Genomic DNA, 27,077 nt, shown 5'->3' with positions numbered 1-27,077 from the left:
ACAGTACTTGCCAGGTTTCAGTCCACATGATTAATGATTTGCTTGGTGCTGCAGGTCGAGGTCATGAACGCCTGACTGATGCTGATGGCCTTCTACAAGTTGACTGTGGTGTCAGCAGATAATAGCTTGTGAAGGAGGCCCTCGTGGCCAATTCCTATAATGAAGATGTCTCGCAATGCTTCGTTGAGGTGTGTGCCAAAATCACACGGTGCCGCAAGTCTCCTGAGGTTGGCAACATATTTTGTAATCTCCTGGCCCTCAGGTCTGCGGTGAGTGTAGAATCTGTGCCTGGCCGTGAGGGTACTCTCTTTTGGTTTTAGTTGGTCGCGAATTAGTTCAGTCAGTTCATCGTATGTCTTATTCTTGGCCTTCGTGGGTGCCAGCAAGTCCCTGACAAGGCCGTAGACCTTGGGCCCACAACTGGTCAGCAGTATAGCCTGTGCTTCTCCGCTGATGCGTCCATCTCCCCTGCTAGGTTGTTTACCATGAAATATAACTCGAGCCTTTCTGTGAAGGCATCTCAATCATCACCCTCTGCGAAGTCTTTTCGTGTGCCAAAAGTAGCCTTAATCGCGTGAAAGTCCGTATTCTCATCACCAGTTGTTATGTCTGTAATTTACCTATGAATGACTCCACGAGGCAATGTGTTGTACTCAAACTGTAGTGACCTTTGTCCTTTATTCGTAACTCGAGAGTGAGGCAGCCGCATGGTGGCTACCCTTTTATACAGCCCCTGTCACCAGGACAGGAAACCCCGGTCTCCACCAGTTGCACCCTCTAGTGGTGCCATCAAAATTGATAGTACATCAGGTAAACAAGTCTCCATCTTATGCAACTATACAGTGAGTACACAGAGAGTATATCTATAGTCTGCATATATAACACTTGGGGCGGTGGAGGGGAAGACATTCCTGTGGAAACACCTTCCGAGCCAGAAGGAAGTGCTTCCTGCTGACTCGCATCTGTGCTGGTGCTGGTGATTTGTGCTACAGCACCTTGGAGTGCAGTGCCGTGTCGCAGCTGCACGACATCGACAGAGGCGGTCGTCGCACGCATCTCCCGGATCATCCGCTGCTTATCCTGCGAATTGCGAGCAGACATCCGGGCCATATCCCTCATATAAACCACGAACGCCTGGAGGAGCTCGCGACTTATCGCGACACTCTCCTCACACAGTCTGGTCAAGCCCTCGATTCGATCGGCCAGAGAAGGCGTGTGCTGACCTCACTGACTCGACCTCTGTGGGGTTGGCGTGAGCACTAACATGTGCCTTGGCGTTGCCAGCTGCAACGCGCTTGGTCCCGCTACTTCTTCTGTTGAAGACGACGTAATGGCCATAGGTCCCACAGGCAAATCGAGCAGAGGCAGGGGATGCTGGGGGCATCCCCCTCCATTTACACCAGATTCTCCTCCTCTTCAGGCTCAGTTGTCTCTTCCTCTTCCTCCTCCCCACCCGTGGTGAGGACCACCTGCACGGCGCGGGTTCAGGTCATGCCACATTGCACATGGGTGTTGTGGGACCTGCAAAACACAATTGAGACTATTGAGCTTATAAGAACGGAAGGGTACACATTCTTGCATTGCACTGGCATACGAAGGAGAAGTAGCACTACTACAATAAATGAGACCAGGAGACGTTACATAATAATGCATCATACGGTAGTACATATGGTAGTACATCTACGTGGAATTCAGTCACCCAGAGAGCTGTGGGGGCTGGATCAGTCAGAGATAGACAGAATGATAAGGGAGTGAAGGTCTATGACAGAGAAGGGGACAGATGGCCAGATGGCCTGCTCCTGCTCTTATTTCTTATGTTCTTATGTTGTTAACCTGAGAGTAGCTCAGAAGCTGCATGCATAACATGTCATCATGCGTATATTATAATTAAATGACGTTACATTACTTTAACACTGCTTGACACATTACTCACATGGCACATGGGAGGGTTCTGCAACACCACGGGTGGCTGAGCGATTGTGGGTCCTGACAAGTGCCGTCGCACACTCCTTGAGGTCAGTAAGCAGTTGGATGTTAGCAGGGTCCCCTCCGGTGTGTCTCTGCTCTGACTGGTTGTTAGATATCTTCCTCTGCAAATTTGAAAAGAGTGTGGCATAAGCTAATTGACTAGGTACTATCATGGAAAGGCAACAGTTTCCAACTTTATATGCTAATAGGGTTCGTATCCACATGGTTATAACAAAGATCGTGTTTAGGATCTAATGCTTGACACATACATCTCTCTCAACTACAATCTCCATTGAAGGGCTCCCGGGGGTGATGGGAATAAGGATAGCTGGTGAACACGTCAATGACAGGTGCTAATGTCTCAAAGTGTCCCAGGGCAGACAGTGAGCAAGGGCAGTTCCCCCCCAGTCCAGGCTGGGTCACTGTGTAAGTGACAGCAGCCGGAGAGACTGACACAGTGAGACTTAAAAAGGGCGCAGGTTCCGAGCCCTGTCCAGACCTTAGCAGGGAATCTATGCAAGAATAACAAGCTTAATTTCAATCCGGGAGATTTATAATTACAATTTGCATCATTACAATATAAAATCTATACTTACTCTTGCCGAAGCAATCAGGCTGTTCCAAAGCTTCCTGCACTGGTCGAATCCCCTCACCACGTAGGATAGCGACGACACCACATTGGCGATCTTACCCCAGATTTTACGGTACGCCCGGGGCGGGGGTTTCCCACACCCATCCCAGGTTAATTGGGCCCACTGGGAGTGCACCTCCTGAATAAGGGCCTTGTTCGCCTCTTCTGAGAAGGGCTTTGCCCTCCCCCTCCCCCCGTCCACATGTTGGACACTATCAGAAGAAGATATATTTGTTTTTTATCTCTTCTAATTTTCTAAAAAGCTCTTTCTCTCTCTCTCTCTCTCTCGCTAGTTCTCTTTCTCTCTCCTCTATGTCTCTCCTATCCTTTCTCTCTCCTCTCTCTCTCCTCTTCCCTTTGCCTTCTGCGCATGCGTGGATGACCCCTGACCTCCCGAATCGCAGGAAAATTTACTTGCAAAAGAAAATGCATGCGCAGATGGCCGTTGCTAGGGAAGCCTTGCCTTCCACATCTCACATCGCAAGGGCCCATTTCAGATTGCTGGGCTATCACTGGGCTATCACCCCCCCCCCCACCACCCCCAACAAAAAGCTAAAAGTAGCGATCCCAAAAATGGGCGATGTTCCAGCGATCCTGAAGGCTGAAACGTCGCTCAGGCTGGAACATCGCCCATTTTTTGGGCCCTAGCGATCTAAGTGGAAAGTCCAGCCCAATGTCATTGGTCTCCACTGCAAACTCCATTCCCTAGCCATTGACTCCATCCCTCTCCCTAGCTTCTGTCTGAGGCTGAACCAGACACTGTTCGCAACCTTGGTGTCATATTTGACCCTGAAATGAGTTTCCAACCATATATCCGTGTCATTGCTACGACTGCTTATTTCCACTTCCATAACATCACCTGATTCCACCCCTGCCTCAGCTCATCTGCTGCTGAAACCCTCATCCATTACTTTTTTACCTCTAAACTTGACTATTCCAACGCACTCCTGGCTGGCCTCCCACATTCTACCCTTTGTAAATTTGAGGTAATTCAAAACTTTACTGCCCGTGTCCTAACTTGCACCAAGACCCATTTACCCATAACCCCTGTGCTCACTGACCTACATTGACTCACGGTTAAGCAATACCTTGATTTAAAAATTCTCATCCTTGTTTTCAAATTTCTTCATTGCCCCAGCTCTCCCTATTTCTGTAATCTTCTCCAGCCCCACAACCCTCTGAGATATCAGCGCTCCTTAAATTCTGGCTTCTTGATCATCCCTGTATGAAATGAGTGCAAAACAGTATAATAACATGGGTGATTTCAACTACTCTGAAATAAACTGGTAAGAAGAGGTAGGGAAAGGGGACTGGATTTTTTACAATGTGTTCAGGACTCTTTTCTTACGCAGTAAGTAAGAAGACCAACCAGAGAGCAATCAACTGCTGGATCTAGTATTGGGAAATGAACCAGAACAGATAAGAGAGCTAAGTGTTAGGGAGCATCTAGGATATATAGCAATCATAAAATAACATGGTTTAAAATAATGATGGGGAAATACATAAGTAAAACAAAGACCAAAGAAATAGATTGGAAAAAAAGCTAATTTTAAGGGGATGAAAATGGAATTAGGGAAGCTAAACTGGAAAAAAAATTGACGGCAAAGAGATCGAACGGGTGTGGGAATTATTTAAAATGGTGATCAATAGAGTTCAGGAACAATATATTCCTGCAAAAAATGAATAAGCTAGCCAATAATGAAACATCATGGCTGAATAAAGAGATAAGGGCAAAATTGAAACTAAAGAAGAAGGCATACACTAATTACATAGAGGTCGATATTGGCCCCCTTTTTAGGCCCATTACTGCCTCTAACAGGTGGTAATGGGACAGTAAGGCATTTCCAATCGGGGACAGGCAGAGGGTACGACCCACCTGCAATAGCCCTTTGGCCGAGAGCAGCAGAAATAGATTTCCGCTATGCCCCAGATTTCTGCGCCGCCCGGTGCTCTGACCCATTGACGGCCGAACGCTGATCCCTTACCGCTTGGCAGCAACCCATTTTCCGTCCCGCGGGAGAAATTGCTCCGTAGGAGTGAGGCCACCGCTGGTCGGTGCCCCCGACAGCTTTGGGAAGTGGGAAGCTGCCAGTGGCTGGGTGGTGAGGCCGTCCTTAAAGGGGAGGGCATAAGGGGAGGGCCATGACTGCCATTTTAATTTCATTGTCGGCCAACTCTGCAGTCGGCCCAACAATGGCGGCTGCTGGTTCACCTGGGCCGCCAACAGGCTTCCTGGCACCCCCAGTGGCCGCCACGGAGGCCTCGTGAGGCCTTGCACTGTCCCTTCCTTTTACGTGAAGGGGAGGGCATTGCTACGCGTCAGTGCGACGCGGCACGTCCGCATCATGCTGTCATCACTGCCCTGCTGCCGACGCAAACCCGCCCCTACACCGCCTCAAACAGCGCCCCAAAGCGCTGGGAGGCGGTGACAAAGTTACCGAATTACTTGCCTTTTCCCTCTGACTCCCGCCGGGCAGTAATAATTCGGTCATAAAACAGGGCGGAGGTTAATTTCCAGCCCACAGTTAATAAAGCAGAGGATTCTAAAATTGAATACAAAAAGGTAAATAAAGAAAAAAACCCATTAGGAAAGCAATGAGGAGCTACATGGCCGGAATTTTCCCCTAAAAAAAAGGGTGAGTTTGGAGCGTGGGAACAGTGAGGAGCTGAAATTGAGCCCCGTCCCAAACTGGGCACACTTACAGTGGGGCGGAGAATCCGGAGAAATTCAGGACTTGGAATTTTTTTTCCGGTTGGAGTGGTGCTGCAGGACTGAAGTGCGTCAGGTCGGAGCGGCCGTCGTTCCAAGCCATCAGTGCCGTCTTGCACCGACGAGTCACAACGTCCCTCCCCATCCAATAAAGGGCAGGGCGGCTGTGAACTCTGCAGCCACTTTAGTGGCAAACATTGGGCCACCAGGGAGGGTTTCGGCCAGACCTGCGACGTGGCACCCAAGAGGAGGTGACAGGCTGATCGTTGGTGGCCTGGCTGAATCCGTGGGCATAATTGTCAGCCCGATCTGGTAGTCGACCAACAATAAAAAATAAAATGGAGAGCGCAACCTCCCCTTTAAGTGCTGGGGATAGCTGCCAGGGGGCACCGAGCGGCGGCAGTACCTCTCACCGGCGGCGGCATCACTCCCCCAGGGCAATTCCACACGGGGCAATTCCACGCGAGGGGCGGAAAGGGAGTCACCGCCGGTCGGTAAGGGGTCGACACGTGCCCGATGTGGCGAGAAAACGGGCGATGCGGGAACCCGTTCCGGCCGCTCCTGGCCTGGGGTGCAATTTCAGATGGGTCAGCCCATTCGTCTGCCCAGGGTCGGTAAGAGCTCTCCACTCCATTCCCGTCTCTTAATGGAGCTTATGGAGTGGGCAATTCCCGCTCTGATCCCACCTGCAACCCATCCACTTCTGGTTTTACCGGAGGCAGGACGGGGGCAGGATGGGTTCGGGCTCCCAGGGGGCATTATCGCAATTTAAATATTGTGATGAGGCTGGAGGCCTCTATTTTCACCTCCATTCTGAATTTAACTGCCTGTGGATGGGTTTCACACAATTCGTGAAAACCGGCAGTTAAACCGAGACAGGGACTGCTGCATCCAGGAGGTAAGTGCATCTATACCCATCTCCTGGATCTAGGGATGCCACCATACACCACCCCCCCCATGATTGGAGACCCCCCCACGAGCTCTCTGATCGTATTCCCAGATCTCCCCTGTCCCTCCCCTACCCCCCCAACCCCAGGCCTCTCCCCCCCAACGATGATGATGAGGCCGGCTCTGATTCTCTGGCCACCACCATCAATCCTCTACCCACTCCATAATTCCTGGCTGACCCCCACCCCCCACGATTCCGGATACCCCACAGCCATCTCTGATCCCCCCGCAATCCCCGATCCCCCCTGCGATCCCCAATCCCCCCTCCATCATCCAGGATCCCCCATCACCATCCCTGATTCCCCCCGCCCTCCCCGCATGATCCCCGATCCCCCCCCACCATCCCCGATCCCCCCTGTGATCCCCGATCCACCCCACCATCCCCGATCCCCCCTGCGATCCCCAATCCCTCCTGCGATCCCCGATCCCCCCTGTGATCCCCGATTCCCCCCCACCATTCCCGATCCCCCCTGCAATTCCCAATCCCCCCGCCCACCATCCCCGAACCCCCCCTGCGATCCCTGATAACCCCCCACTATCCCCAATCCCCCTGCAATCCCGATTTCCCCCCCACTATCCCCAATCCCCCTGTGATCCTCGATTCCCCCCCCACTATCCCCGATCCCCTTGCCATCCCCGATTTCCCCCCCCCACCATCGCCGATCCCCCCTGCGATCCCCGATTTCCCCCTCCATCATCCTCAATCCCCCTGTGATCCCTGACATTTCCCGCGATCCTCACTTGCCTTCTAATCCTTGACCACCCCGATCCCTGCCCAGCCCCATTGCCTGCCGATTCCCGACCTCCTCGATCCCCGATCCCTTGCTGATCCTGGTGGAGGGTGCAGTTAACACAAAGAAAGAATGCGACAAAATACAAGAAGACTTGCAAAATGGGTGTGTAATTGGCAAATTCATTTTAATATAGTTAAGTGTGAGGTGGTACATTTTGGTAGGAAGTATCAGGAAGCCACCTACTACTTGGATAATAAGTCTGAATGGCGGAGAGGTTCAAAAGGATCTAGGGATACAGATACACAAATCACTAAAAGTAGCAATGCAGGTTAATTCAGAAAGGAAGTTCTTTACCCAGAGAGTGGTAAGAATGTGGAACTCACTTGCATGAGGAATAGTTGAGGTGAATAGCATAGATGCATTTAAGGGTAAGCTAGATAAGCACATGAGGGAGAAAGGAATAGAAGGGTGTGCTGATAGGGTCAGATGAAGAGTGGTGGAGGAGGCTCTTATAGATCATAAATGCCGGCATAGACCAGTGAGGCCTGTTTCTTGCTGTAGACTCAATGGGCCCCGAGTTTGGCAAAACCTAAGATCCGCCCAAGTACCGTTGAAAGGACCATTAAGATCCTGGATAATTTGGGTCAAAGTTTGGTGAAAAAATATGGAATAAATGTCCGGCGGAAAAAATGAGCCTTACACGCTGACTCTGGGCGGTAGCGGGCAGTAGGTCACATTCTGGGTGGCAAATGCAATCCTTGGCAAAGTAACGCCAAGGATAGGGTCCAGGGAGGGGGAACGGCAAAAATAAAACATTTTCAAAACATTAAAAAAAAACACTAGAAATCCTTCAGAGGACCCATCCAACAAAATTCCTGCAAAAGAAATAAAGAAAACAAGTGCATGAACCTTTTCTTGCCGGTCTTCATACTTACCGTAAGACTTGCCTCCATGCGACGATCTCTTCTGCTGCTGGAGCGGAGGATCACCTGGACCAAATTGAGGACTCAGCGGGCGGGAGGACCTTTGTCGGCTCAGGTAGAAGTTAGTGTTCCCATGGAACTATTTGAAACATTCTCATAATGTACTGACTACTATGGCCTTTAATCAACATCTTTTAGTCAACCAACTCCACCCAACAAAAATGAGTTAATCATCTCTTTGGTATGTGTGGGATAATGCTAGCACAGAATGTCTGCTACTTTTGTATGCATTAGAACAGCCACAACACTTTAAATGTAACTCATTGTGTGAAACACTTTCAGATGTTAGAAATGCTAGTATTATTTATTATTATTTAACCACAACAAGACTATTCTGCTTACTAATACTTGAATGACATTGACATTTTCAATGTATTTCAAGAGCTGACTGTCCTGAGGGCTTTTTTATTAACATTGAAAACAGAAAGATGACCCAGCTACCATCCGGGACATTTGGAAATGTTATTTTAGTTGCAGTTATACTTTGTGGGTGTGAAACTTGAGCTGTGTAATGCTATCTCATTGAAGAATTCTGGCCTCTTGCCAAGATTCAACTCATCAACCTCAAACCACAGTTATATTGCCGTTTTCTGTATTGATGCATGTGAAGAAGCCATGTCCCATTAATGCAGAACCACAATTTAACAGGCCTCTGAAGGTGACATTTAAAAACAAAATTATGGATTTAATTAATTCCCAGAAAAAAAATCGATTTCCAACCTCAAGCATTATCTTATATGTTCCTCCTGGTCACCACTAGAGGAGTAAGAATAAACTGAAATAAGTTGACAGAATTACAGCCAAAATGTGATAAAGATAGTGGGCTAGACTTTCCATGGGTTAGATTTTACACTTTTGTGCATATCACCCAAAAATGGGCGTTATTTTCGGAGTGGGCGGCAAAAATGGGTTTTCAGATTGCCAGCTTCTCGTCCATTCTCAAAGTACCTAGTCTCCATTTTTTAAGTTGGGCGTTACCGCGAGCGATATGAAATGGACGGTAACGTTAAATCTCTGACCATTCTGCCGTAAAGTGTCGGCGTTCTTAGCAACGACATGGCAACGCTCAATTCCTGTGATTCAGGAGGTCAAGGGTCATCAAGACATGCGCAGAAGAGGAGACAGAGAGAGAGTGAGCTGAGAGGGACTGAAAACGTGTGTGGCTGTGGTGTGCACTTGTTTGCCTGTTGTGGGAGGCACGTGGGAGATTCAGCAGCAGTAAAAACACTACCAAGCACCAAGAGCATAGTTGGCACCGAGTTTTTGCCCAACAATAAGAAGGGATGGTGGAGGCCCTGGAGCTGGTAGCCAGGAAGACTTGTGGCAGAGGGCTCCCAGTGGTCACGGGGCGTGGCACTGCACCCCAAGGCGCCGCACCCCCATTGCCAACCACACGAGAGTCAGGAGCAACATCTTGCTTCTGGCTCGGAGCATTTCTGGACTGTCCTCTCCCGTATCCGTCCAAGCAGCGGTTCGGTCATCATACCCCTCCCCAGTGAAGCATCACCTGAGGAGCTCCTCGGCCAGGCAGCTTGGAGTCAGGAGGGGAAGAGGAAGGGGAAGGGGTAGAGGTGGGGAGGAGAAGCGGGGGGGGAGGGGGGAGGGAGATAAGGGTTGTTTTTTACAGAAATACTGATGATTTCAGATAAATGTTCGGTTTAAATGTTTTTTATTCAACAAAACCTTGTTGCGCATTGGCTCAGATAGCTGCACTGTTACACGCTGGTGATTCCTTAACATCAAAGGATATAATTACACTTAACTTCAATCAACTTAAACTTTAACTGTCACCAAGGTGATGCCCACCATTGATGTATGACCTGCACACCCAGCACTGTGTCAGCCTTATAAATAACACCAATGTTCTTTCAGGCAAACGCTCATTGATGAGTTCCTGCGTAAGGTTCTTGCAGCTATTATGCCACCACGGGCCCTTTCATGCAGTCTACAGGGGGGGCGGGGGCATGGCTTCAGCATCAGCCTGATTATCTGGGCCGATGTCAGCATCCACCTCCTCTTCCTCTCTGTGATGAGGTGGACTGTCAGACTCTTAAGGCAATTCTTGTCCCCTCCTGATAAACAAGTTGTGCAGCATGGAGCACACCACCATTAATTGAGCTACCTGCTCAGGGTGGTATTGGAGCACACCTCCTGAGTGGTTCAAGCATCTAAAGCACTGCTTAAGCACTCCAATGGTTTTCTCCACGATATTGTGAGTGGCTCTGTGGCTCTCATTGTAACGCCTCTCGGCTTCAGTGTCACACAGGGGGGCCATCAGCTAGTTGGCGAGGCCATATCCTTTGTTAGCAAGCATCCAGCATTGACCTTGTGGCTGATTGTTAATCAAGTCAGATAAAATGCTCTCATGCAGGATGTGAGCATCATGGATGCTGCCCGGAAATTTAGCATTCACTGCCATTATAATTTGCTCGTGGTCAACAACGAGTTGGACATTCAGGGAGTGGAAACCCTTGCGGTTCCTAAAAACCTCTGCATCCTGAAAAGGTGCCCGCATCGCGATGTGCGTACAGTCTATTGCTCCATGCACCTTGGGGCAGTTTGCAATTCTGGAGAATCCTACAGTCCTCTCAGTCTGTGCCTGCCTGGTCATAGGGAAGCTGATCAAGTCCCTCCTGCGTGCATACAGTGCTTCAGTGACCTGTCTAATGTAGCAATGTGTGGCATGCTGAGACAGACCGCAAATGTCGCCAGATGAGGCCTGAAAAGAACCCAAAGCGTAGAATGACAGTGCCGCGGTGATTTTGACCTCGACGGACAGTGCAGTACTGATGGTGCTGGCAGACTGCAGATCTCCCCTTATGAGCTGGCATACCTCAGTGATAACCTCTTTGTGGAAGCGCAGTCTCCGAAGGCAGGTAATGTCGGGCAAGTCGAGGTAAGACTGCTTCTCCCTGTACTTGCGGGGGGGTGTAACTTCTCGTCCTCCTCATCAGTCTGGCACGTCTTACATTGGGCACATAATGCTGTGGAGCGTACCTTTTGCCATCTCGAGTCTGCAATATGTAATTGGTCATCAAGAGAGGGTGAGAAAGGACAGGCCCCATTGCAATAGCTCTCTGTTTTCCACCGATTGGTCACAAAGAATGAATGTCCCAACGAAGACACCTATTAAATTCCAATCGGTCACAGTATGGTCAAGATATTTGTACAGATGTTCACATCACCTCCAAACACCTCCAGAGTACATCTGAACTCCACCGAGGTTGAAGCAGAGCAGCCTTTTAAAGAATGAGACATGTGATGTAGAACCTGGCGTCCATAACGCTGTGATTAGTTCCGGTTATTTCCATTTTTTCCGGGCGGTTTTTTGGGAGAGCGATATTGTGGGCGATATGTGTGCAAGGTGACGAAAGTGATGGTGGACGATCTCCTGGGCGTTAGTTTCGGCAAATGTGATCTTTACGACAAGAAAAAATGGGCGGGTGGTATTATTGAATCTCGGCGTTAATTCCGTGTGGAAACTAACGCTGGGTGATATTATGGGTGTTGATTTTGCCCATTCTGATGATTCCACCCAAAAAAGTGGGCGGGCGGTATTATTTTTTCCCAGTGTTCAGCACATGGGGAAAGTAACGCTTGCCGATAAGTTTACGAAAAATGCCGTCAGTTTCCATTTTATGGCTAAATGGGTGATATATGGGCATTATACGTAATTTCAGCGGTAAAATGGGCATTAAGTGGGCATTAAGCATGCAAAAAACTTGGAAAATCTAGCCCCAAATGTTTTGAATTGCTACCGCCCATTTAACGTCCATTTTAACGCTGAGGTGAGGTATACCGCTCAGATATCACCCATTTAGCAAATAAATGGAAACTAACGCCCATTTATCATTCACTTAATGGCCAGCGTTACTTTCGGCATTTAGTTAACGGCGAGAATTAATAATACCACTCGCCCATTTTTTTTTGCTGTAAAGGTCAGAATAGACTAAACTAATGCCCATAATATCGCCGAGCGTTACTTTCGGCATCTTGTTCGCATATCGCCGAAAATTTCGCTCACCGAAAAAAATGCTGAAAAAAAGCTCCACTCACCTGACCTTAACCCAGCGGTATGGACGCCATTTTGTAAATGAGAGGACTTTTCATATAAAAGGCTGCTTCAACTTCTGGGGAGTTTTGATGTAATCTGGAGTTATTTTAAGGTGATTTGAAAGTCTGAACATACATCTTATCATACTGTGGACGATTTGAATTTATTTTATTTGTTTTAGTAGATAAATTTATTGTTTGTGAACAATAGGTATAATACTGGTTGTTATTATAATGAGGCCTGTAATTTCTCAGCCTATCTTGATGACTACGCGCATACTGCAGACTAGAGATGGCAGAAGGTATATTGAAGAGCATTATATGCCCAATCAAAGAGGTGGCAAACTGAGGAGGAGGACAAGAACTTACACCCGACGCACTTACAGGGAGAAGCAGTCTTACCTGAACTTGTCCAATAACATGTGCCTTAGGAGACTGCACTTCCGGAAAGAGGTCATCAGTGAGATATGCCAGCTCATTAGGGGAGAGCTGCAGCCTAGCAGCAGCATCAAGACCGCACTGGCCATTAAGGCAAAGGTCACTGAGGCACTTTCCTTCTATGCATCGGGTTCCTTTCAGGCCTCAGCTGGCGACATTTGCGCTATATCTCATCATGCCACACTTTGCAGCATTCAACAGGTGGCTGAAGCCCTTTACGCAAGCAGGATGGACTTTATCAGCTTCCCTATGACCAGAGAGACATGAATGCGAGGGCGCGATGTATTGATGTAAATGACCCTGTTCTTGGCCTCAACTACGCTGCAGGGCCCAAAAGGCTCGCAGGCACTGTGGTTGCCAAAGAGGGAAATAGGATTCTGGTAGTTAAACTTACCAATGGACAAATCTGCTGCAAACATGTGGATCAAACAAAAAGGAGGTTCAGCAACCCCATAGAAGAAGCAGAGGAAGAACACGATGTAGAGTTCACTCCACCACAGGTGACCGAACACAGGAACCAAATGGAGGAGAGCCCAGTCACTGTGGGCAGTCCGGACAGGCCTGAGGCACCGCAAACAGCAGACACTCAGGCCAGCGCCCAACAACCGGAGCCCCAACTCAGGCGCTCTACAAGGGAGCGTAAACCACCAGAGAGACTCAACCTGTGATCCCAATGAGACTTTGGGGGGGGAGGTGATGTCATGTATTCAACCAGCATTGTAACCCATGTATAATCTGACCTAAGTTGTACACTGTGAGAACACTGACCACTAGGTGGTGAACTTGTGGGAGACACTCCTAACCTAAACCTTCAGATATAAAAGGGGAAGCTCCACCCACTTTCTTCACTTGAGTGCTATGAAATAAAGGACAGGTCACAGACTGACCTTCTCTCAAGCATAGGCCTCGTGTGCATTTATACTGTATAGTAAGGACGTATCAAATACCACCCTTAGCAGGTAGCTCAATTCATGGTGGTGTGCTGAATGCTGCACAACTTGCCATCAGGAGGGGACAAGAATTGCCAGAAGGGACTGCCGGGCCACCTCAGGAGAGAGAGGAAGAGGAGGACGAGGAGATGGACGATGACCTCGGGGCAGACAATCAGGCTGACGATGAAACCATGCTCCTGCCCCCTGTAGACCACAGGAAAAGGCCCATGGTGGCTACATAGCTGCAAGACTCTTTTGTCAGCACCTCATAAATGAGCGCTTTGCTTGAAATAATGTTGGTGGTACTTACAAAGCTGCAAGACTGCTGTGTCTGCAGCTCATATATGAATGGTGTGCATTACCTTGGTGACAGTTAAAGTTAAAGTTGATTCAAGTTACGTTTAATTATCTCCTTTCATATTAAAGAATCACCAATGTGTAATGTTATAGCTATCTGAGAAAATGTGCAACAATGTCATGTTAAAATAATTTTTTTTTAATTAAACCATTTGTATTAATTCATTATAATTACTCTAAGAAACACCCCACCCCACCCCCATAACAAATTTATAACATATATAATATTTATAACATTTTTAACATTTTCAATAACACTAATAGCACAAATAACACAAATGCAAATTCAACAACTTACCCCCCTCCTCCCTTTCTCCAATATTCATTAACTAGCAACAACAACAATAGTACTGTTGGAACTCCAACTCCTGTGGCCATGCACCTCATTTTCCTTTTCCCCCCGCATCTTCTCCCCACCTCTACCCCTTCCCCTTCCCCTCCCGACTCCAAGCCGCCTTGCCGCAGTGCTCCTCAGGCATTGCTTCATTGGGGTGGATGACGGCAGATCTGCTGTTTGGCCGGATGCTGGAGAGGACGTTCCCGAGGACAAAACGTCCTCCGAGCCAGAAGCAAGAGCTTCCTCCTGGTTCTCATGTATCGTTGGCAATGGGGGTGCGGCACCTTGGGGTTCAGTGCTTCATTCCGTGAACACTGGCAGGCCTCTGACACCAGTGTTCCTGGCTATCACCTCCAGGGCCACCGTCATCCACGGCACGTTCTCCATCATGGTCGCAGATATTGTGGCCAGCTGTTGGGATATGCCCCCTATTGTCTGGAGGGCCTGCTGACCTATGTCAACGCTCCTCCTGGACAAATGTACCATGTCCCCGCTGAGATCTGCTGATCGTGAAGCAGTCCTGCTGCGTCGAACCAACCTCCGCGAGGTCAGCGCTAGCATGGAGACTCTTGGGGTGCCCTGTGGCAAAGTGCTTGGGCCTGCTACCTCCATGGTGGAGGAGGACATGGCCGCAGGAACACTAAATTTAATAGATGTGCTTGATCTTGAGGTTGTTGCTGCAGGCTCCTCCAACACCTCACTGTCCTCAGTGGAGAGGACATCCTGCAGCTCAATGGGTGAGATTCGGGGCTCCTCAACACCAGAAGCACGATCCACCACAGAGGCCGCCGCCACCGGATCATCATCTCGCCTCGGTGCTGTTGGCAGTGACTGCACTCTTGGCCGAGCTACAAAACATAAATTAGGTAATTAGAGGAGAAGAGGGTACTAGGATCACAGGGTAATTCAAATGCTACACACAGCATATGCATCAGAACAGCACTATCACTATAAAAATAATCAGAGACATCACATTTCATGAACATAACCAAATTCTGCATTACAATGATTTTCATGAGCCCATCATTAATTACATAACACTTTCATCTATCATCTATCATATATTGTATGGATATGAGTGAGTGTGGTATCTATTGACTTTACATCACGCAATGGTGTATACCTTACTCACATGGCATAACATCAGGTTCTGCTGCTGCATGTGTGGCTGACCTGGGGTGGCTCCCCACTAGTGCCAGTACCCGCTCCTCAAGGTCGGTCAGCTTGCACATGACTGGTGGGCCCCCACCCGCGCACCGCTGCTCGGCCCTATTCTTCGAAAGCTTCTTCTGCAAAAGATAACAGCAGCATGACATAGCATAAGATCATTGCATAAGATCATTGCTAGGTACTGTCACAGACACTGATACAACGCATAACTGACAGATGTTATTATTATTATTATCATTATTAACCTAAACACGTACACCATAAATGTAGGATTTGAGTAAAACATTACCCGTCTAACTGCAATGCATCAGATCTGAATTTATTTACTCATTACACTTACAATTCCAATTATATAAATAGATAAGTAAATGTAAATAAATGTAATACCTGCTCTGCCGGATCCGACAAGGTAATTCCAGCGCTTGCGGCACTGGTTGCCCTCATGCATCTCATACATCACGACGAGACCACCTCAGCGATTTCGGCCCAAAATCTTCTGATAAACCTTCGGGGTAGGCTTCCCACGCCCGCCCCGGGTCAATTGACCCCAATGTGACTCCACCTCCTGCAGGAGGGCAGCACTTGCCTCATCTGAGAATCTCCTCGCTCTTTTTCGACCTCCCAACTCCACTTCCTCTCCAACCTCACTGCCCTCACCAGCTTCCTCCACCTCCACATCGTGATCTCTCGCCTCCTCCATATCTTCCATTTGTTTTATATTTTTGTGACAGATATTTCTGTTTCACAGAACTAAATAGTGCTATTTTTAATGCGTACACCTCATAAAAATCCTTCCAAACTCCCACAATAGCCAAACAAACCACAAACACCTACATAACAAACCCACACAAGCTTTCTCTTCCTCTCTGCTCTCTCTCTCTCTCCTCTTCTGCGTATGTATTGATGACCCCTGTCCTCCTAAAATGCGGGAAAAAACCGTTGCTATGGCGTTGCAATGGCCGCCGATATTTTACGACAGAAGAAAAAAAAAATACCGCTGACTCCCATTTCACATTGTTCCTGCTAACACCTATTTTATAAAGTGGAAAATAGGAGGTTTGAAAATGGGTGATAATCCGGTAATCTCAAAACCCATAATGCCATAAACGCTTGAAATAATGCCAATTTTTGGGTGATCTGCACAAATAATGGAAAGTCTAGCCCAGTGGCATTAACACTAATGTTGATTGTCAATGCAATTAGCATTGGACTGGAGGACACACATACAAAATTTAAAGCCTTGAACTTGGTTAGAGATTAGAAAAACTCTCTTTCACTTAGGATAATGGAGCAGACCACCAGACTAGTGGATTTGGGTCATTTGACACCTATTAAAAGGGAATGAGATCGACATCTGTTGAGAAGTGATGACACAAATATTATCAATGTGCCTTGGTTTTATTTTCAGGGAAGGTAGTGAAAGGAAGTTAGTGTTTTTTTAGGGTCAGGTTGGCTCAGTGGTAAAACACTCACCTCTGAATCAGACAGTAGTGGGTTCAAGCTCTACTCTAAGCTTTGAGTGCGTAATCTAGTCTAGCTCATCTTTGTAGTACTGAGTCCATGTAAACTCCCCAACCCATATTCACAGCCACCCCCTTGACCTTGCCATCTCTCGTAGCCTTGCTACTCCCATCGTGTGAATCGTAGATAAGGCCAGCTCTGACCACTTCCTTGTATCATTCTCCACACACATCACCTTTCCACCATACTCTCCCCCCAACCCTACCTCCTCCTGTGTACGCCCTTGAAAAAACCGTCTCACGACTCTCTTACAACTGCATTTATGAACTCCTAACTGTCCAGCCTTTGGCCCTCCATTCACGACGACATTTCTGCAGCTACTGATCTGCTCAATCACAACCTCACCACCACCTTTGATGCCCTAGTCCCTGTTAAAACAACTACTCTCTCTCATCCTCGCCGTTCCTCCTGGTCCAGCCCTGATCTTCGCTCACTTAATTCTAAGGGACGCAGACTTGAACGAATATGGTGGACAACTGGTTTAGCCATTCACTGCCAGTTTTGACTGGACTACAGAAAGCATTATCGGGTCCTGCTCTCGTCTGCCAAAATTGCTCACTATTCCAGAATCATTCCAGAATGTAAAGATAAACCCAGGCTTCGACTGTCCACTGCTAACCATCTTTTTAAACCCCTCTCCCATCTCCACCCTCATCTCCGACAATAAGTATGAGGAGCTCATTGACTTTTTTGGCTCTGAGATTTAGACCATCCGATCAGCTGCCTCTGCCTCTTCCCTTCCTTCCCCTAGCCCACCGGGCCAAATTTCCTCAAAGGATCCCCCTTGCCCTAGCCCTGACCTCACATCTTTCTCCAGTTTGTCTCCGATCTCCCCTCATGACTTCTCCGAGCTCATCCTGTCCATGAGACCCACTTCCTGCTCCCTTGACCCTAGTCCCACAAACTGCTGACCACCCAACTTCCTTTTCTGGCTCTCATGTCAACTGACATTGTTAATGTTTCTCTCTCCTCAGGTACTGTCCCCTTCTCCCTCTGCTGTCATCACCCCTCTCCTCAAAAAAACAACCCTCAATCCCTCCATCCTTGCAAACTACCACCCCACCTCCAACCTCCTTTTCCTCTCCAAGGTCCTTGAACGTGTTGTCGCCTCCCAAATCCATGCCCATCTTTCCCAAAATTACATGTTTGAATCCCCCCAATCCGGATTCCGCGCCTGCCACAGTACCGAAACGGTTGTCATCAAAGTCACAAATGACATCCTTTGTGAGTGTGACAAAGGCAAACTATCCCTCCTTGTCCTTCTTGACTTGTCTGCAGCCATTGACAAGGTTGACCACTCTATCCTTCTTCAACACCTCTCCACTGTCGTCCAGCTGGGTACGACTGCACTCGCCTGGTTCCATTAAGAACATAAGAACATAAGAAATAGGAGCAGGAGTAGGCCATTTGTCTTCTCAAGCCTGTTCCACCATTCAATAAGATCATGGGTGATCTGATCATGGACTCAGCTCCACTTCCCTGCCCGTTCTCCATAACCCTTTCCTCCCTTAACGCTCAACATCTGTCTATCTTTGCCTTAAATATATTCAATGACCCAGCCTCCACAACTCTCTGGGGCAGAGAATTCCATAGATTTCCAACCCTCTGAGAGAAGAAATTTCTCCTTATCTGAGTTTTAAATGGGTGGCCCCTTATTCTACTATGTCCCCTAGTTTTAGTTTCCCCTATGAGTGGAAATATCCTCTCTGCATCCACCTTGTCGAGCCCCCTCATTTTCTTATAAGTTTCAATAAGATTACCTCTCATTCTTCTGAACTCTAATGTGTATAGGCCCAACCTACTTAACCTATCCTCATAAGTCAACCCCCTCATCTCCGGAATGAACCTTGTGAACCTTCTGTGAACAGCCTCCAATGCAAGTATATCCTTCCTTAAATATGAGACCAAAACTGTATGCAATATTCCAGGTGTGGCCTCACCAATACCCTGTACAGTTGTAGCAGGACTTTTCTGCTTTTGTACTCTATCCCCCTTGCAATAAAGGCCAAGATTCCATTTGCCTTCATGATTAATTGTGATACCTGCATACTAACTTTTTGTGTTTCATGCACAAGGACCCCGAGGTCCCTCTGTACTGCAGCACTTTGCAATTTTTCTCCATTTAAATTACAATTTTCTTTTCTATTATTTCTGCCATGGTGAATAACCTCACATTTTTCCACATTATACTCCATCTGCCAATTTTTTGCCCACTCACTCAGCCTGTCTATATCCCTTTTTTGTGTCCTCCTTACACTTTGCTTTTCCACCCATCTGTGTATCATCAGCAAAATTGGCAACATTACACTCGGTCCCTTCATCCAAGTCATTAATATAGATTGTAAACAGTTGAGGACCAAGCATCGATCCCTGCGGCAACCCAATAGTCACTGTTTACCAACCGGAAAATTACTCATTTATCCCGACTCTCTGTTTTCTGTTAGTTAGCCAATCCACTATCCATGTTAATATATTACCCCCAACCCTGTGAGCTTTTATCTTGTGCAGTAACTTCTTATGTGGCACCTTATTGAATGCTTTCTGGAAATCCAAATACACCACATCCACTGGTTCCCCCTTATCCACCCTGCTCATTACATCCTCAAAGAACTCCAGCAAATTTGTCAAACATGATTTCCCTTTCATAAAACCATGCTGACCCCGCTTGATTGACTCATGCTTTTCCAAATGTCCCGCTACTGCTTCCTTAATAATGGACTCTAGCATTTTTCCAATGACAGATGTTAGGCTCACTGGTCTATAATTTCCTGCTTTTTGTCTGCCTCCTTTTTTAAATAGGGCATTACATTTGCAGTTTTCCAATTTGCTGGGACCGCCCCAGAATCCAAGGAATTTTGGTAGATTACAACCAATGCATCCACTATCTCTGCAGCCACTTCTCTTAAGATCCTACAATGAAAGGCATCAGGTCCAGGGGACATGTCCACTTTTAGTCCCATTATTTTACCTAGTACTACTTCATTAGTAATAGTGATTGTATTAACTTCCTCCCTACCTATAACCATTGTTATTTATCGAATCGTAGGCAGAGAATCAACTGCAATGACTTCTCTTCCCACGCCTGCATTATCTCTGGTGTCCCACAAGGATCTATCCCTGCCCCCCCCTCCTATTTTTCATCTACATGTTGTCCCTTAGTGATATTATCCGAAAACACAGCATCAGTTTACACAGGTACACTGATGACACCCAGCTCTATCTCACTATCACTTCTCTCGACCAATCCTCGGTCTCTAAATTGTCAGACTGCTTGTCTGTGTTCTGGATGAGCAGAAATTTTCTCCAATTGAATATTCAGAAGACCGAAGCCATTGTTTTTTGCCTCTGCCACAAACTCCGTTCTCTAGCCACTGACTCCATCTATCTCCCTAACTTCTGTCTGAGGCTGAACCACACTGTTCACAACCTTGAGTCATATTTGACCCTGAAATGAGCTTTCGACCACATATCAGCAGCATAACTAAGAACACCTATTTCCACCTCCATAGCATTGCCCGTCTCCACTGATGCTGAAGCCCTCATCCATGCCTTTGTTATCTCTAGATTTGACTATTCTAATGCACTCCTGGCTGGCCTCCTATAATGTATGCACCTGTTACACTCTACGCGGGAGTCCTCTCTTTATTTATTGGGGACTTGGCCTGGAGGGTGTTGCATGGAGCAGTCCCGTGCAATAAGTTTTTAAGTCTCCTCGTAGGACTGCCCCTGGGCACGGCCAAGGGTGCCGTCAGCGGGTCCAGGCATTGGGCGGTCGAGGGGGTTGTTCAGCCTGACTGCCTGCCTCTCTTCCGCACTTACATCTGAGCCAGGGTGTCCCTAGAGATGGAGCACGCGATGTCCATCGGTACACTCATGGTCTTCCGCGAGAGGTGGGCGCCGGAGGGACTGGAGTGCATCATCACTCCTGGCAACCAAATTTTAATTTGATTTTAATGTCTAAAGGTTAATTTGTTTAATTTGCCGGTTTTTAGTCCCCCCCACCCCAGCCCTTTTAGCTAGGGGGCACTTGTATAATTTGTGTTTTGGTGCCCTCAAAAAAATACCCAAAAAAAAAAAAAAAAACAAGTGGGCACCTGAAAAGTTTTTGGAGTGTGCCCCCCGCCCCCCCCTTAAATCAGGGGGCACTTGACTAAAGTATTACAACAAAAATAATTGTAGAGCTGTTACACTCTACGCAGGAGTCCTCCCTTTATTTATTGGGGACTTGGCCTGGAGGGTGTTGCACGGAGCAGTCCCGTGCAATTGATTTTTAAGTCGGTTCACGGACTCCCAGGCCGCCTGCAATATCTGCGGTCTGGAAGAGTCTGTGTTCCATATTTATGTGGAGTGTGTGAGGTTACAGCCCCTCTTCCAATATTTGAAGAGACTGCTCCTCAAATTCTGGTCGCACGTCAGTCCCACACTCCTGATCTTTGGGCACCCTGTGCACAGGAGAGTGGGCAGGTCGGAAGTCCTCCTCGTAGGACTGCTCCTGGCACGGCCAAGGGGGCCATCAACCGATCCAGGCAGCGGGCGGTCGAGGGGGTCGTTCAGCCCAACTGCCTGCCTCTCTTCCGCGGTTATATCTGAGCCAAGATTTCCTTGGAGATGGAGCACGCAGTGCCAACCAGTACGCTTGCAGCCTTCCACGAGAGGTGGGCGCCGGAGGGACTGGAGGGCATCATCACCCCCAGCAACCAAATTTAAATTTGATCCAGTTGACTGTCCAAAGTTTAATTTGTTAATTGTGTCGGTTTTAGTGCTCCCCCACCTTTAACCAGTGGGCACTTGATTTACTTGATTTACAGGTGCAACTTAAAATAGTTGTAGAGCTGTTACATTGTGAGTGGCTTAGTCAGTCACATGATGTTCACAAGACTCAATAAAACCCCAGTCAGTTTAGTCTTGGCCATCCACAATAAGGTATGCAGTTGTGAGCCTAGTGGATCAACTGGTAATATATAGTTTGATTGTTATACCTTTGTTAATAAACCAACTAGTTTTTAATAGCAATGTTTTGCTATGAATTCTTAAGCAAAGAACTTATAAAGCAAATACATTACACCTCCCACATTCTACCCTATATAAAGGTGATCCAAAACTTGCTGTAGTGTCCTAACTCACACCAAGTCCCACTCTTGTGCTCGTTGATCTTACATTGGCTCCTGGTTAAGCAATGTCTCAATTTCAATATTCTCATCTTTGTTTTAAAATCCCTCCATGACTTCGCCCTATCTCTGTAATCTCCTTCAGCCCCACAATCCCCCAAGATATCTGCACTCCTTTAATTCTGCCCTCTTGAGCATCCTGATTATAATCGTTCAACCATTGGTGGCCATGCCTTCTGTTGCCTAGGCCCTAAGCTCTGGAATTCCCTGCTTAAACCTCTCTGCCTCTCTACCTCTCTTTCCTCCATCAAGATGCTCCTTAAAACCTACCTCTTTGACCAAGCTTTTGGTCACCTGCCCTAATATCTCCTTATGTGGCTCGGTGTCAAATTTTTTGTCTCATAATACTCCGGTGTAGCACCTTGGGACGTTTCACTATGTTAAAGGCGTTATATAAATATAAGTTGTTGTTGCTGTTGAGGGAATGTTGCATTGTTGAAGATGCCATCTTTCAGATGGTGTTAAGCAAAGGCCTTGTCTGCCTGCTTAGCCAGTGTAAAAGATCCCATGGCACTATTTGAAGATGAGTTAGGAAGTTTTCCTGGTATCTTGGTCAACATTGCTCCCTCAACCATTATCATTAAAAGAGATTAATTTCTCATTGATCTTATTTGCTGTTTGTGAGACTTTACTGTGTGCATTTTGGCTGTTGTGCTTGTCTGCATAACAATAGCGATTGATTTCAAAAATAATGAATTGGATATGAAGTGCTTTAATTCATCTTGAGGATGTGCAAGGCACTATATAAATGCAAATTTTTCTGTCTATTTTTCCTTAAAGTGTGGTATCAAAGGATAATTGGAAGAGGAAGACTGTGAGATAGAAAAATCACATATGGCCAATAGATAGAGTGGGCTTTGTAAGCTGAATGGAATGGTTTAAGCGGCATTTTCTTTTGCTCCGGACTACTTTATGCTCTATCGTTGCGGCACAAGTTTTTTTTTAATAAGCTCTCACACTCAGCAGGAGACTCGTTTTCAGCAAGTCAGTGCTCAAACCATACACTTAAATGATTTTCAGCATGGAATGAATGAAAGCTATTTCACATCTTGTAGTTTTGATGAAAAATCATACCTAAAGCAATAGTCGATCATTCTCTTTCAAATGCCAACTGACCTGTTATACGTTCCTAGCATTCCCTGCTTTTTATTCAGATTTGTCGTCATTATTTTTATCTTCTCTCCTTGAAACCCGACTGGCACGTGCTTGCTGAATAACACTTTAGACCCTCTCTTTTCTACTGCTGAGAACTGTGCTCCTGCTGCAGTACTATTGGGCAGGCAGTAATCTGATGGCTACTGCCACTAGTGCAAAGTACATAATGAAGTTTTTATAGGAAATTACTCCCCATTGAGAGGAAAATCCAGGGCCTTGTTGTTGCACTTGACTTGATTTAAAGTCACTCGGCTCTTCCACTTTGCAGTATATTTATGGGACTAATACTAATTTAGAGAGCACTCTTATTTATGGCCCTGAAATTACGGTCGGAGGCTTCCTTCGGACGAACGCCCTCTGACCCGAAATTTCTCTACGAATGTACCTAGTGGTCCCGGAGGTGGGCCGGGGGCCTTCTTCCACGTGCTTCGCAGCACATCCACATCTTCTAGATACGGACGGAGAAGCTGGAGTCGCGTGGGCCTGGACCACCAATCACGGTACAGTATTCTCATTGCTAGTAATGGGAACTCTGATTTTACATTTTCCCTTAATTAGCAATGAGAATAACCGCCTAAAACACCCAAACACAACATAATAAATAAAAAACCACCACACATATTTAAACTTAATTGAAATTAAAGTTAATTAAATGTTTTAGAAAAAAAATATATACATATTTTTTTAATATGTTTTAATAGAGTTTAAAATAAACACCTTAGTGAACAGGGTCTTTACTATAAAAATGTGTATTTAAATTTTATTTTTATATGTTTTAAAACTCTTATGCTGGTAAAAGTAAGCTATGTGCCTGCTTTTACCAGGTGTAAGAGTTTGAAGGACATTCGCTGGGCAAGAGATGGGCAAATAGCCCAATCTCTCCTGCGCGGATGTCCTTCTCCCAGGGATGCAGAGGATCTGTTGAGATATCTTGACAGATTGGAAAAGCCGGTTTTCAGCACATGCGCATTGCGCGCCAAAAAATGGCTTTTGTGAGACCTCGCTGGGTCCATACCTATTCCGCCAATTTAAAACAGAAGATGCTGGAAATACTCAGCCCATCACAGATGCTGCCTGGCCTGCTGAGTATTTCCAGCATTTTCTGTTTTTAGTTCAGATTTCCAACATCTGCAATGTTTTGCTTTTGAATTACTCTTTTTAATATACTGGATTGAATGAAGCCAAAGCAGACAGAATTTGCATGTGGTTACAAATAAACTACAATAGTTTTCTCAGTTTAACTATTAATAAGAAAAGGTCGGGTGTAGACAAGCTGAGTTTCAGATGGAAGAAGCAGATTACAAAGATTCTCAAAAAAAATTACATAACCTATTTGCAATTTCACCATTTCTTACATAATGAAGCAAACTAGTTCTTTGTACAGACATCAAGTCGGGACAATAATTACCATAAAGCTATCTGAAGTCCCAGTCTATTCTAATTTGGGCTTTGGAAGCTGTGCCTCATAGTAGAACAAAGACAAAAGCACACAGCCTGTGGATTCTAATGCGGAACAGTAAATGGTCTCAAACACAGACCCTAGTGTCTTCAGTACACACAGGAAAGAGGGTGACTGATTGATCTGTCACTACTTCAGCAACTCAGCTTCCAAAGCAGAATGTTATGTAGCATGACTTCTCCAGTTTAGTTTGAAAGTTGCGGCTTCTATCTTCAGTATGTCATTAGAAGTCAGTTTTTAATTTATATTCTCTGCTAATATACATTTCAGTAATTTGGCATCAGGTATGTCAATATAGTTAGACAAAGCATGTGGATTGTGCCTACTGACATGCCCAGGTCTATTAACTTATGGATTTAACACACTCTGGGATTCCCTGGGACAGACTTTGCATAGACACAGAAAATACAGAAGGCTTTGTGAAACAAGTACTGGTGGATCACATGTCATTTGGTCTGTGCTCTTACTGCACGTTCCCTTACACAGTACTTTTAGAAAATGTCTTTTTTATATTGCTATTGAGGATTTTGAATTCCCCAATATTCTTAACCCCACCCTGAGACCCCAGGTAAGTAATGAAAACTCCAGAATTCAGAGTGCAATCTTCAACATTTCCGTATCTGATCAATCATCATCAGATTATATTTTATTACATTTCTTTAAGATTTTTAACAAAATATATCTTTAAAATCTCAGTTTTTCAAAGATTGTATTTTTTTTGTTTCTAAAATGTCATCTAATAGTGATAGCTTTCAGTTGTCTTCACTACAATGGCGAGAAAAAACCCTGATTAAAAGCCGTAGCCGACAGCCTTGATATTTAATCAGCACATGAACTGTTTGTTACCTCATACATTCCTGGCAAATGAAAGCTCACACTTAATTAAGTTCACATGCTGCAGTCCTTTTAAGAACAATTTTTCCTTAGGTATTTTTGTAAGAGTTCTTCTCTCATTACTCCTACTCAAAGAAGACCAGGGAGTTCTCCAGGTTTTTTGTCTTGCTGTGCACAAAATGGCTGCTGCATTTGCCAACATAACAGTGTCTGCACTTTAAAGTAGTTCATTGTATGTGAAAGGTTTGGTGATGTTTCTTGCACTATATAAATATAAGTCTATTTTTTCTTTTGGGTTTCTCACACATGCTGTTCCTTAATTAAGAAAGTAGGTAGTTCTTGACCTAGCTACTAAGGTGAGGGAATATGATGTGGGTTGCCTCTCTTTCCAGTTTTACATTCTTGTTTTTATTCTCTTATACTAAGGCCCCCATTTTTGCCATGATTGTGCGTCATTTTTTTGGTGTGCGCCGTTTTTTGCCGTGAAGTCCTCTGTTTCCAACTTTCACCAACGTTTGTATGCCATGTGTGGCAGTTTAACATTTTTTGGCGTAGACACAAGTGAAAATGGGATCGGGTGCTGTTTTTGTGCAGTTAGGCGATTTTGGCCAGCCACGATTTTTTTTCAGCACGGCGCACACGGCCCAAAAGCTCAGAAAGAAAACCTTTTGTGAACTTAAAGAAATTGGCGCGGCGCACGCAAGAACATTGGGACCAGGCAAAAGAAGACAAAATAAAGTAAAAATGCATGGATTTTTTTTTTGACAGGGTACTCTGAAAATAACTCGGAAAGTAATTTCTGAGTTTTTGGAGCGAGACAATGTAAAAAACAAATGTATAATTTTTTCGGAGATAACTGAAATAACTCTGTCCGGCTGGGTTCTATTTCACCCAAATCGCGACTGTCCACCCAAACACAATCGTTGCTGACCGGGCTCCCGGCACGGGTCGAAGGAGTGCCGGCAGGGCAGGATCGCAAGCTCGGCCGGACACAAGCACCAGAGCCCAGGCTGCTTTTGAAGCCGAGCGTCGAGTTGTTGTACTTGTGACCAGCAGTACGTGTGATCCTGCCCAGCCAGCACTCCTTCGACCTGTGCCTCGAGCTCAGTCAGCAACCGAAACGGGACATTTTGTACACAGGCACAGCAGCAAGCTAGAAATCACCATTTGTCACAGGTGACCCAAGATCAGCACTGTACAAATAAACGCATGCGCAGATCAGGGTGTGGTCCGATCTAGGGCGTCACCCAGTCTTGTGGAGGGAAACAGAGAGGAAAGGTTTCAGTGATTTAACTATTTATCTGCATAATAACAATAATAATAGGTGCAATTTTTAGCATGCCTGATGTAATAAGGGCGTTGGCCATACATGGCATGCTAGAGGCGATGAATACCTCAATGCCAATATCGGGGAGACAGATTCATGGAGAGGAGGCCTTACCCTCAGTGAGTCTATAGGGAGAGGCGCTCATACCTGCAACTGAGTGAGGCAGACTGCGTTCGCAGGCTGCGTTTCAGAAAGGAGGTCATCACTGAGATCTGCCAACTAATCAGGGCAGAATTTGGCCAAGAAGTGGAAGGAGGACTGCCCTACCTGTAGAAGCAAAGGTAACAGCAGTACTTGCCTTCTACGCTACGGGATCATTTCAAGCTTCAACTGGGGACGTATGCTCGATCTC

Source organism: Pristiophorus japonicus, chromosome 1 (assembly GCF_044704955.1).
Source record: "Pristiophorus japonicus isolate sPriJap1 chromosome 1, sPriJap1.hap1, whole genome shotgun sequence".
Taxonomy (NCBI): domain Eukaryota; kingdom Metazoa; phylum Chordata; class Chondrichthyes; family Pristiophoridae; genus Pristiophorus; species Pristiophorus japonicus.
This window is presented reverse-complemented; position numbering follows the sequence as displayed.